Source organism: Oxyura jamaicensis, chromosome Z (genome assembly GCF_011077185.1).
Source record: "Oxyura jamaicensis isolate SHBP4307 breed ruddy duck chromosome Z, BPBGC_Ojam_1.0, whole genome shotgun sequence".
Lineage (NCBI taxonomy): Eukaryota > Metazoa > Chordata > Aves > Anseriformes > Anatidae > Oxyura > Oxyura jamaicensis.
This window is the reverse complement of record NC_048926.1, coordinates 30,296,753-30,307,820: the sequence shown is the minus strand read 5'-3', so window position 1 is coordinate 30,307,820 and position 11,068 is coordinate 30,296,753. Positions and strand designations below refer to the sequence as shown.

General features: G+C 41.6%; 1 protein-coding gene across 1 annotated transcript in view; it reads right to left on the bottom strand.

Moving 5' to 3' along the window:
* Positions 1-11,067, bottom strand: part of KDM4C (lysine demethylase 4C) — a 284,404-nt gene extending 273,337 nt beyond the window's left edge. Inside the window, exon 1 of the mRNA XM_035309601.1 lies at positions 10,994-11,067. The gene's annotated coding sequence lies outside the window, so the exon portion shown is untranslated. The remainder of the gene's footprint in view (positions 1-10,993) is intronic.
* Position 11,068: the final 1 nt, after the last annotated feature.

Sequence of the window (11,068 nt, the reverse complement as noted above, 5' to 3'; positions counted from 1 at the left end):
TCAGGCACTCCTAAACCTAACAATTCCTAAACAAAGTCATGCAGCAACTTTAAAGGTTTTTCTGAAAAAAAAAAAAAAAAAAAAAAAAAAAAAAAAAAGTTGGAAAGGTTGACCAAAAACTGTTGTCAGTACTTCAACACCTCTCAGACATACAATTTTCTCCCACCACCCTCAGAGCTACTACTTCTGCTTGATTCCGTAGTATTGTAGAGAATGTAGAGAATGTACATACTATGTATTTGTGTTCTGATACAGCAGAGGGCTGTGCAGCCATCCTGAGGGACCGAGACAGGCTGGAGAAGTGGGGTGACAGGAACCTCCAGCTACAGAGGAACAGCCCCAGGAACCAACACTGCTGGTGGACACCTAGGTCTGCAGTAAAGGACCTGGAGGTCCTGGTGGACACCAAACTGAACAAGAGCCAGTAATGCCCTTGCTGCTAAGAATGCTAATAGTATTTTTAGCTGCACTGGCCAAGTATCATCAGCAGATCAAGGGAAGTGATCCTTCCCTTCTACTCAGCACTGGTGAGGCCTGGAGTTCCGTGTCCAGGACAGGACAACCAGTGCAAGAGACACGGACATACTGGAAAGAGTCCAAGAGGGGGCCACCGAGATGGTGAAGAGACTGGTGCACCTCTCCTACAAGGGAAGGCTGAGAGAGCTGGGACTGCTCAGCATGGAAGAAGGGAAGGCTCAGGTGGTGTGAGGTGTGTTTTCTATGGGTATAAACACTCAATGGGAAGGAGTGAGGACTAAGCCAGGTTCTTTTCACTGCTGTCCAGTGGTCTAGTGACAGGACAAATAGCAATAGGCACAAATTGGGAAAAAAAAAAAATCCATCCAATCACAAAAAGCAGGTTGTTTTTGTTTGCCTTTTTTTAAAAAAAAAAAAAAAAAAAACTGTCAGAGTAGTCAAACACTGGAATAAGTTGCTCAGTAAGACTGTGGAACCTCCATCTTTGGAGATGCTCCAAGAGTCCATCTGGACACCATGCTGGTCAACCTGCTTTAGCCAACTCTCCTTCAGCAGTGGGGTTGGCCTAGACCTTCTCATGCTAACTTCACAACCACGCATGCCAGCACGCTTGCCTTGCTACTGGATTTTTCAAATCTTGTTTGCAAGACATACTAAAGTGAAGATACTAACAAGACTTTTGGTGGTTGTGGTGGGTTTTGTGGTTTTTGGCTTTTTTTTGTTGTTGTTGTTGTTGTTGTTGTTTGTTTTTTGTTTTTTTTTGTTTTGTTTTTTTAAGTTTCTGGAACTAAGACAAAGCTCAGGCAAACAGATGAATTGTACTGTAAGCTGAATCTTTTGTCAGAGGCAGAATCTCTTCCAACTAATCACAAAGATGTATGTATAACATTAGAAAGACAGAATTTTTGCATAACTCAGTTTGAGTATGAAAAAAATCCTATCTTAGGGTCCAGTTCACTATCCAGTGACCACACAGACCAGCCACCTTTGTTATTCTTGGTGGAAATAAATTGCCTGATCCATGCTCCTGTGTAACACTTCTTCCTCACTGAAAGACATTTTTTCATTTTGCTCAGAGAAGTTGTGGACGCCCCATCCCTAGGCAAGGCCAAGTTGGATGGGGCTTTGAGCAGCCTGGTCTAGCAGGAGGTGTCCCTGCCCATGGCAGGGGTATTGGAACTGGGTGAACCTTAAGGTCCCTTCTATTCTGTGATTCACATACTTGTTTATCTTTGATAAACACTGTGTTTGTTCAAGTGTTTCTTGAGCAGATACTGGTATACCACCTCTTCCATTTACGAGACAGAAATATTATAAAAGCTACACAGTACTTGCTATGCTAGAAGTCCGTTTACTTCTTAATACATAAAGCTATTCATTTTATACTTTATCAGAAATTTAGTATCTTTACAGTTATGATACAGTCTACCAGCTGAAACTTAAATTCATTCTACAATTGGACATAAAAATAAACTATGCTACAAATCAACTAGAAAATATTTAAAAACAAGTCTTTTGTGTTCAGTTATATTAATTTCTAAACACTATGTAATTCTCTCACCAAGTCTGTGGAATTCAATGGTCTTACATACTTTCTCCCACATACAAAAAAATCAATTATATCCTGCCAAATCGTTAAAATAAGAGAACATGAAATAAGGCTCAGTATAAAATCCAAGAGGCCTTCAGAGTAGTTTGTTGTTTTTGTTTGTTTCTTTTGCAAACAATGCATGACTAAGATGCCATTCTATAGTAAAATCCGTACTGCAGTCCTATGATCACTGCCTTAACTATTCCACTTAAATGTATGGATAACTACCTCTTCTGGGATACTACCCAGAGCTGTACAAGCTAAGAAATAAGGCTCCTCTAGTGTTATTATTTAAAACTACGTAATGAAAATGTGCAAAACACTAGTAAATATGAAGCTAGAGAAACAAGGGCAGTATGTCCATTTTAAGTGCACAATATAAAAGAGAAAGTAGCAATATATATGCAGGGATTTTTACTGCTATTTCAAGCCAGTAACATTAACACTGTAATCTGACATTTTCTGTCCCCTTACAAGACAGAATTGCATGTTGATAAGACTGTCCATGACTATCAAGAAAAGCAGATAGTAATATGAACAGGTGAGAAGACGTACGCCACTCAAACTAGCATGCTTTAGTACTTGGAGTAACATTGAAAGAAAGACGCTTTATGGCTAATCACAGGAAAGCTTCAGTCAAACATGTTCAAGCTAACTATGAGCCTGATTCAATAAACTGCAGTCTGCCCACAAACCTCGGAAGGTATTTATACTTGAAGGCAAACTAATTAAGTTTATGGATGACACTGAATTGAGAGGACAGTGAATTCCCTCAAGGGCAAAGAGGCCTTGCAGAGAGATCTTCACAAATCACATGGCTGGGCAATCAGCAGCCACATGAAGCTCAGCAACAGCTGGATTATGCACCTGGGAAGGGGCAAACATGGCTATACATACAGAGTGGGCGACAAGGGGCTGGAGAGCAGCCCTGCAGAAAGGGATCTGGGGTTCCGGTCAACAGTAAGATGAATATTAGTCAATAGCATGCCCTGGCAGGCAAAAAGGCCGAACAGACCCTGGAGTTAACACAATCAAGCACAGAATTGCTAGCCTGCCGAGGAAAGTGATTGTCCTCCTCTGCTATGCTGGCATCGCCTCACCTTGAGAGCTGTGTGCAGTTTTGGGTACAACAATTGTAAGACAGACATAAAACTATTAAAGAGTGTCCAAAGGAAGGCTACAAAGATAGCAAGGAGTTTAGAAGGCAAGATGTATGAGGAGCAGCTGAGGCCCCTTGGTTTGCTCAGCCCAGAGCAGAGCAGGCTGAGGGGAGGCCTCATGGCGGCCTGCAGCTCCCTCACAAGAGGAGCGGAGGGGCAGGCGCTGAGCTCTGCTCTCTGGGGACAGCGACAGGACCCGAGGGAACGGCATGGAGCTGGGACAGGGGAGGGTCAGGCTGGGGGTTAGGAAAAGGTTCTGCACCCAGAGGGTGGTCGGGCACTGGGACAGGCTCCCCAGGGCAGTGGGCACAGCACTGAGCCTGACAGAGTTCAAGAAGTGTTTGGACAATGCTCAGGCACATGGTCTGATTTTTGCTGGTCCTGTGGAGAGCCAGGAGTTGGACTCAATGATTCTTTTGGGTCCCTTCCAATTCAGGATATGCTACAATTCCACAGTTTAAAAAAATAAGTATTTCAGATCAACCTCAAAAAAAAACAAAGTAAACTATTGTCAGTGTCTCCACTTTCATTTTTTAAAGCACGGGATTCTCATTATAAAGCGTTAGCCAACATTTTTTAAGTAATTACTAAATACTTTTTTTTTTTGACATAACTTGGAGAAAATTAACAATTTTTCCCTTAACCTCCCACTTCCAGGAGTCTGTCTTGGGGGGAAAAAATAAGTAGTTTTTACAATCAGCTCTGCAAGAGTTAGAAAGGAAACAGGCACTCAGAAAACAGGTCTTAATCTATACTAATAGCTCAAAGAGCAACTTCAATTATAACATAAATAAAAACTCTGTAAGTTTATCCAGTAACTTTTTCACAGATAAAGACAAATTCAATTCTGCATTTTCCTACATAATTTTTTTTTAAGCTTATTAGCTTAATTTCTACATAGATTCCATTTGACTCTGCATTTTGTGAAGCAAAAAGTTGCTTCAGGGAGGTTTAAGTTGGATATTAGGAGAAATTTCTTCACTGAAAGGGTTGTGCAGCATTGGAACAGGCCGCCCAGGGAAGTGGCTGAGTCACCATCCCTGAAGGTCTTCAAGAAACGTGTAGATGTAGAACATGGTAGCATGGTTTCATGGTGGACTTGTTATTGCAAGGTTAGTGGTTGGACTTGATGAGGTTGGAAGAAACCTCCAACATAAGTGATTCTATGTTAAGTACTGCAACAGTGCATATAGTCCAAATACATACATAGAGACAAATTACATTAATGACTTTCAGGTAATCAGAATAGTTTATATATGCAACTATTACTGAGTGTTCAAGTAGTTAATTCTTAATCCAATTTTTGCATAATTACATTTGAATTGTTCCCATAATAATAGCAAGTATGCATGCAAATTGTGTTACTAATTTATGTACCTGCCTTAGAAAAAGCAAACTTAAGATCCTATTTATCAGGAATTTCAAATCTGATATTTCTGGTATTCGTTCTCATTAACTGTTTAAACAAATGTACAGGTCACAGTGTCTTGTATTTGTAAAATGAGTTAGTTACACCCAATCTCATGATTAGGCATGTATTCATCAGACATCCAGCATTCATCAGGAAAAAAAAAATCAATTAAGTTTAAAAATGTTATAAGTATTGAAGTATTTGATGAATTACAAAAGCTTAAGAAACATGAGATCTGGATAGGTGACCTTATTCTACAACTCTTAGAGTCATCTTAATTTCACTATGAATCTCTAAGAAGTTTGACAAACTTCATTTCAAGTTAGTATTTCTATGTCACAGTACTACCCCTAAAGCAATTATTTCCAAAATACAAGAAGTGACCTATTTTGAACACATACATACTGAACTGAAAAATGACCTAATTAATTCTATAGACATTCATTCATCCCCCACACCAGGCTCAAAGCACGCAACAATGTCTTAAAAGAACTAATCTGGAGCAAGAATATGTATATTCTTATAAATTTCTTATTTTTATTTGCAAGCGGTATTTCAAGAGGTTTCAGCTTTTGATGAAAACAAAGTCATGTAATCTGTAGTCCAAGCTGAGCATAGCATGTAACAGTCTCTAGGAACAGTAATAGCCAGTCCAACCTGTCCTGTTCCCGCAGACGCTAACAGCAGGTCTCTCAGAAAAAGCAAGTGAAGGGGTAGCTTGTATTTATACTTTTCCAGAATAACAGCTCAGTCTTCAACAATTCACACCTTAAGGAACACAGAGGCAAAGAGGGTATTTTTGCATTTGAGTTGCTGATTTTTTTGCTCATGCCTTAGAAACTTTGTAGGCCTTTAATATTCAAAAAAAACTTTTGACAAAGCCCTCCACAATCAATATACACTAAATGAAGCATGTCCAGTATACTTTAAATATTACACTTTCTAGTTTCATCCGATATCTCGCATGTTGTAAACAGTTTTTTTTATCTTTTCCATTTACTTTCAGACCATGCATAGCTTAAAGATGTCTACCATCAGATCATTTGGTCATCTCTTTTCTAGTCTCAAGATTCCTAGTCTCCTTGCAGAAAATCTATTTCATTATTTCCAATCATCCTTACAATCTGTTTCTGGATCTTAACTAGTTTTAGCAATTTACTCAGTTAGTGGAAAAGGGTGCCTAAGCCACAAGCAATATTCAACATGCAACTAAACCATGAATTCACACAAAGGAGCAGCAACATTTGCAAATTTAGGTGCAGTCCTCACAGAAGCCACAAAGTAGCTTTTAAAAAGCTAATTTACAAGCCCCTAGAAGTTCAGAAAAAGTATTCATTGACAATGCAGCCTATAACGATGGTGTGGATACAAACAGCAGGTGGCAGACCTGCTGTTTGCATTCCCAGATGTGATGAGAATACCGCAAGTGAGCTCCATCCTAAAAGTACTTTGTAAGCAGTCCTGCCAGGTCTCTCACACTAAATGCAACTCCCAAAAAAAGCTCCCTAACTATATGGCAGACTACTAACCACTTTTACAGATCTCCTCCTGGATGATACTCTTGTACACAAAAGTTCTGGAGTTCTGAACTCCTGAAGATCAAATTTTATGCATTTTTCTCGGGAACATGCCAGGTTAACGGTGGTACTCTTTTCACAAGCTTCCATTACATGGCAAATCCTTTATTAGGTGAAGAACAAAGACAGGACAAAGTAAAAAATGTTAGTCTTTACGAACTGAGAAACATTTCCCCCCGCCCCCACGCCTCTTACATAACACCTAAAGCTACAGACTTTATCACGAGTGCATGTACTGTCTGGCTGGGATGTTAACTTTTCCTGCAGCAGCCCATACAGTGCAGTGCTCTGCATCCGTAGCCAGAGCAGCCCTGATATCACTCCAGTGTTGTGTCTACTGCTGAGCAATACTGGCACAGCATCAGGACTCCCTCTAACCCCCCCAGAGCCAGCAGGGGGGTGGGCAAGAGGTGAGGAAGGAACATCACCAGAGCATCTGACCTAAACCAACCAAAGGGTTATTCCACACCATCTGGTGTCATGCAATGAAGGGTGGAAAAAGGAAGACTAGGGGAGGGGTGGGCTCTTGTTATGAAAACGTCTGTCCTCCTGAACAACGTCTATGTGTGCTGATGCCCTGCTTCAAGGACATGGTCAAGCATAGCTCATTTGTGGGAAGCAGAATTTGTTTCCTCTGCACTTCCACACAGCCTTTGCTTATTTTTGTTTTTCATTTTCCCCTTTTCCTTTAGTTAAATTATTTAATTAATAATAATTTTCCCTTAATAATTATTTTTCCTTTAATTAAATCATTCTTATCTCAACACATGAGTTGTTTCTTTCCTTTTCTTCTTCCCCTCCTCTTCTGAGGAGGGGGACTGAGAGGGCAGTTTGGTGGAGTTCAGCTGTCTAGCAAGGTAAAACCACCACAATGCAGGTCTTTCTACCGCGACCTTCCCACTGAGAATTTCACCCCTCGTTAAAGATTTTGCAATTCGAAGAAGTCATGCAATCCCCCTACCCTTACATCCTGTTCTAAATTACCAGAGACCCAATACCAAGCAGCCAGGGAAGGGTCACAGACACCCTTCTGCTGCTGTGACTTGGAAGTACGCACACTGCAGTAAACTACACGACCAAGAGCACACACGTGGTATAGTCACTGGACACTTCCACAATTTGCTACAAGATTCACAGCAGTGGAGAAACCACGTCCTCAGATCAGGCAACCAAAATCCTCCCCGCTCCAAAATGATCACAGGCCACCAAAACGATATATCTTTCCAGGGCAGAGGCAGACAGCCTAAAACAAACCGGCAGGCTGGTCATGGGAGCCACGCAGCTCTGACCTACAATGTTCTAGCAGGTGTAAGCAGCAAGAAGAAAGGGTCAACACTGTGCCTATGTTGTGCTTCATGCTCTACAACACCATTCTGTGATGAGAAAGTTCAAGGAAGAACTGGTTAAACCGTATGTTTAACATCTGTACAGCAGCAGCCTGTGAAGATTTGTATCTGAGTAAATCTAGACAAGACTTCCACAGGGAGAACAAGAGACCCTTCCCCAAGAGAGCTTCCCACCATCACCAACACTTACACAAGGAATACCTACAACACTAAAGGTGACAACTGCATTAAAACAGTTGTTTTCCTCTACTCTTTTCTCTACTTTAAATGTTCTTACAGATCTCACTTTTGAAATATGTCATAATTTCTTCAGATCAAATACTTCAAATAGTTCAATTTGGAATCAAACTGAAACACTAAGAAAATCCCTAATGCTTAGGCATACAATTTTTCAAATCTTCTTTCTATTCTTTCATTCATAGCTCAGTTTGCAGACTTTTAAAATTAAAGTTGGGATAAAGTTTAGATCAGAATTACCTTTTTTTTTTCCCAAAACAATTTACCAATCTCCAAAACCATAGATTCATTTACAATTTAAACCACTTATAAATTACCTTTTAAGCAAAAAACTAAACAGTGAAAGTGAAACAAAACCTGATCCACCAGGGTAATCGTTGCCATATAGCATCTATTAAAAACAGGCGTGGTTGCCAAGGTTCTCCTAAAGAAAGGGTATCTGCTAACAACCAAAACTTCAATTAGACAAAACCCAGCGGAAAACCATAGGTCTACTGAACTAAATCACAACAGCCTCAGTCAGGCGATTCTACATGCTCAATACAGAAATGTCACAAAGGAACTAGAGCACATTTTGTTCGTGAAACTCCTTTAAAAACAGCAACAGCCAATGAAGTATATCCTGTCATGCCTGACAATCACAAAGTGAAACCAGCTAGACATTGAAGAACTTCTTGCAATATTCAGTCTTCACAAAAAGATGCGTTCTTAATTCTCTTCAGATCTTAAATAAAAAATGTTGGCAATTGTTCTAATCTACTGTTGTACAGTGTATTTTCTTAAAAATACAGTATATTTAAAGAAAATATATATATTTTCCTAAATATACTGTAACCCAAGAGTTAAAATTAAACAAAATTAAGGATAAAAAATATGAATGCTTGCCTAAGTCAATAGTAGGACTACTCACACGGATAATAAACTTACCCACTATGCCTAATGTCGCAATTTTAAACAAGTGAAAAAGTTGGAGCAAAATGTAAGCTTACAACAGAATAAAATATAGCATATGATACTGCCTAAGAAACCCAAAGTCTGTCCTAACAATTTATACACCAAACATACAATAAGTATTCATAAAGCACTCTGGACTTGGTTTCAGCAACTTCTTATGAAAACCTTCACAGTAATTTGATTACACAACAACTACTATCTACAAAACACTGCATTTCTTCAAAATATCTTGATTATTAGTCAGTCTCTGAATCCAAGTGAAAGCCAAGAAAAGAATTCAAAATATCACTGATTTGTTTTGAAATATGAAATACTGAGATATCAAGTTACCTCAGAAGGTGTTTTCACTAGATATTAATTAAAATCTTAGAATATTAGTTACAGCAAAATGAATACTTGAAGCTCCGTGTAGACTGAAAATGTGTTTGAAAAGGCAGTAGCTTTCAGGATGGGGAAGGTGGGGGGAGACTAGGACCTTCATAAAGCTAATCTAAACAAAATATATGCCTCATTCAGCATTATACTGAGAAAACACACTCTAGCAAAAGACACCTACAGAAAAAAAGCAGAAGTTTCTAAGTAAGTTAACTGCAGTGCTTAGTAGTCCAATCAAGCACCATTCAAAGTGAGAAAGCCCTAAATGTACTAAATCCCCTTGCTTTTATATAGTTAGGTGTGAAGTCATAGATTTTCTTTTTCTTGCATAATTACTGGGCTAGCCCATAATAGCTTAGGGAGATTATCATAATTAGTACTTGACAATGTAATTTTCTGAACTGAATGCATTACTGTGGTAACTATACATTTAGATTTGGTGTAAAGTCGCTTGTTTAAAAATAAGAAAGATTAAAAAATAATTTAAAATTCTGTACTCAACAGTCACCAAAAATTGAGGCTTATAAATTACAAGACCTGACTTTTTTTTCCTATTCTGCCATATTTACCACAAAAATTCAGAGATAAATCAAAAGGGTTTTTTTGTTTGCTTGTATTTTTTTTTTTAAGCAGACACCAAATAAAGGTTATTCCCTTACACACATTGGCTCTAATTCTGATCCAGCTGCTATTCAGTCACATCCACTTATCTGGATGAGACATATTGTTTCCTGCATTGGTCCCAAGAAAGGAAATTCCTCTTACACGCACCCATACCCTCACTTCAGTAGAAGGTAACCATCTAACAACCTACTAACAACCAAGAAATCAGCACCACCCCAAAGAGCAAGATAAGCGTGGCTGGCAGTAGTTCAGTAGTAGTAGTTCAGTTCAGCTTCACTGCAAATAGTCAAAAGCAAATCGTGCTGGTGTTTCCACAGCCTCGTGTTTGGAAGGCACCTCTGTGAGGTGTGGCACTACTGCCAGCTGGTTACTGCACTTCAAGGCAAGAGTCGGGGCAAGGCCCAAGATGTAATTTGCGCCTGTGTATGATGACCAGTCATCAACACGTTCTCGGTTCATTAAAATGTTATCAAGAAAACACTGTACGGTGACAAAAAAAAATATCCTACGTTAGGCTGCTGTTATTTTTTTCTCATGCGAAGTGTTCTGGCTTAAAAACTGCTATTTCAGTAACCACCAGGAAACTTCTGTTGCTGCTGTCACTAGTGTCTCGGAAGGGGGGGAAAAGAGGTGTAAATCTACAGTTTAGCGATACCGAAAACACACGCTGTTCACTCTCGGAAGCAGCCGAAGATTTTTAAACAACAAAGGCACCGGTTTTCCCCTTAATTTCAGAAACAAAGGCACGAGGCCGGCTTTCCGCACCGCGACACGCAGCGACCCTGGGAGAAGCAACTCTCTGCGCGCACTTCCCACCCGGGGCTCCCCGTCAGGGGCAGCGGGGAGGGCGCAGGCAGGCTCGGGGGGGGCACGCACCGCGGTGCCGGGACGCTGCGAGCTGGCGGCGGGCAGGTGCTGCTGAACGCGAGCCTCGCTCGGCTCGGACGTCGGGCGGCGGCCGGGCACCCCAACTGCGCGGAGAGATGAATGAACCGCGGCAACCCCGCGGAGCCGCGGCCGGCCCTTCCCCTCCCCGCCCGCCCCGAGCCCCCGGCACCGCACCACCAGCCCCGCTCCTGCTCCTGCTCCTCCTCCTCCTCCTCGCCGCCCGCCGCCACCTGCCCGCCCCCGCCTGCCCGGCCCGCTCCGCTCCGCCGCGGCCCGCTCCCGGCCCCCGGCCCCCCTGAGCCGAGCACGGGCCCCGCCCCGGGGCCGCCGCCCGCCCCGCAGCCCCCCCGCACCTGTCCGGGACGGCGGTGGGGCCGGTGGGACGGGCGCGGCGCGGTGCGGGTCCCGCTGCTGCTGCTGCCGCACGG